Genomic DNA, 1,812 nt, shown 5'->3' with positions numbered 1-1,812 from the left:
TATGCGTTCTTTTGCAACACGTCTGCAGGTGGCAGGCAGAACACACTCCTGAAGCACAATCGGAGCAGCTCTGTTCCTTGTTCCACCTCTAAGAGGGGCCCCAGCATCCTAGGAAACAGGGAGGAGAAGTGTAACTAGACCATGGTGGTTGGTAATAACTGCTGAGGAAGGTAAAGAAGGGGACAGTAGAGACAGAAGGGTAGGTGGGAGCAAGGAAGAGGAAGATAACAGAAGAAAGAGTAATAAGAAGAAAAGGAGGAAACTAAGAAAAGGTGAAAGGAGCCAAGAAGGTGGAAAGAAGGGAACTAAGGGGAAGAGGTGAGGCATGACTCTCACTGGAAAGGATACTGCTAATTAGGGAGGATATATTACTCTTCAGTTCCCCAGAGGTTTTCAGAGAATGGGCATCAGTGATGGAGATGGAGGTGCCTAGTTGGGGCAGCCCTGAAAGCAAAGGGAAGCCTGGGAAGGAGTGATAGCAAGTCCTGTCTCCAGGTTATCTCTGCCTGGTGCTCTGAAAATCCCATCCAAAAAATCCTTGCAAAAAAAGTGGCAGACATTGTCCAGTCAATTTCTACTACTCCCTTATGATAGAAGCAGAGGCAGAAAATAACCGGTGGGGGTCGACTAGGGAAGGAAGAGCTGTAATAGAACCAGGGCAGAGAAGACAGAGTGGATGGCTGTCGTTACCTGAAGTCAGCGATGATGTTCATTGCCTTCTGTCTCATGGGGCTGGAGATGGAGTCCAATGGCTCCTCGCTGATCAGCTCCTGTCCCACAAACACGCACACACACACACACACACACACACACACACACGAGGGTGGCAAACATGTTTTTCCCATCTGCCTCTGTGTCCCCCTGCTCTAGGCTGTGTCCATCAGAAGATGGGATCTAGAATTTCTAGGAACCTCCAAAGACTCTGAGGACAGCGTGCTTCTCTGACTTCCAGCCTCACCTTCACCCAGCCTAGGAGTGCTACCAGTGATTCCCACGAGACCTGTCATCCCTCCTCTCTGCTTTCCCACCTCCATCCTCCTCAGAGGTACTTACCACCATTAGGTTTATTACTGACAGTTTCTGGGGGAAACTGAATCCACAGGCCAAGTGCTGCTGGCTGCTCAGGATGTTTGTCAGGATAGTCAGGGCGTCCAGGTAATCCTGCTGCAGGTTCTTGTCCTGAATGAACCAGGAAGCTCATAGACTTCCAAGGTGAGCATGGCCCTGGGACCAGGGCACACTACCTACAGCAAGTCTGGGGGATGAAGAGCTAAGCCTTCTGTAGCCTTCCTCAGACTGAAACTCTGGGTCTCCCCTGTGAGGGGAGCCTGGGACATCCCTATGGGAGATGGGGCCAGCCTGCTCACCAACCCCCTTCCTGTGTCCCCCTCGTAGATCTCCTAAATTAGGATAGATTTAGGTTCCTTGTCTCTCAAGATAGTGTCTTCCCCATGGATAAGTTCTTCCTAAATATGTGTAGCTGGGAATGGAAAGGGCTTCATCTCCATCCCTGGGGATCCAAGCTGTGGACAAACAGCAAAGGCAGGAGAATAGTATGAGGTTCCTTCACCTTCCCTAAACCCTTCCTCCTATGACTATCAGAAGATTTAAGCTTTATTCGTCCTTTCATCAGGGAAGGCAGTGCAGAGCCCAAAGGCACATTACGTAGATTGCCACCATGGAAGGAGACACTTTTTAACAGACTCAAAATTCCTGTGGTCCCTGCTTGGCCAGGTAGAGTCTCCAGTGGCATTCAGTGAAAGGATAGAAATACAGGAGAAGTAACTGTACTAGCCCCACACCCTGACTGCC

The 1,812-nt window shown here is 50.1% G+C and overlaps 1 long non-coding RNA gene across 1 annotated transcript; it reads right to left on the bottom strand.

Annotated features, from left to right (window-relative positions):
• On the bottom strand, positions 1–1,210 carry LOC118499011. Its single transcript, XR_004901511.1, has 3 exons — positions 1,054–1,210; positions 691–770; positions 1–108 (listed from the first exon to the last, which is right to left on the bottom strand). It is a non-coding gene; the product is annotated as an uncharacterized LOC118499011 (long non-coding RNA).
• Positions 1,211–1,812: the final 602 nt, after the last annotated feature.

This window comes from Phyllostomus discolor, chromosome 2 (genome assembly GCF_004126475.2).
Source record: "Phyllostomus discolor isolate MPI-MPIP mPhyDis1 chromosome 2, mPhyDis1.pri.v3, whole genome shotgun sequence".
Taxonomy (NCBI): domain Eukaryota; kingdom Metazoa; phylum Chordata; class Mammalia; order Chiroptera; family Phyllostomidae; genus Phyllostomus; species Phyllostomus discolor.
The sequence above is the reverse complement of the archived record's forward strand: the minus strand, read 5'-3'. Positions and strand labels throughout refer to the sequence as shown.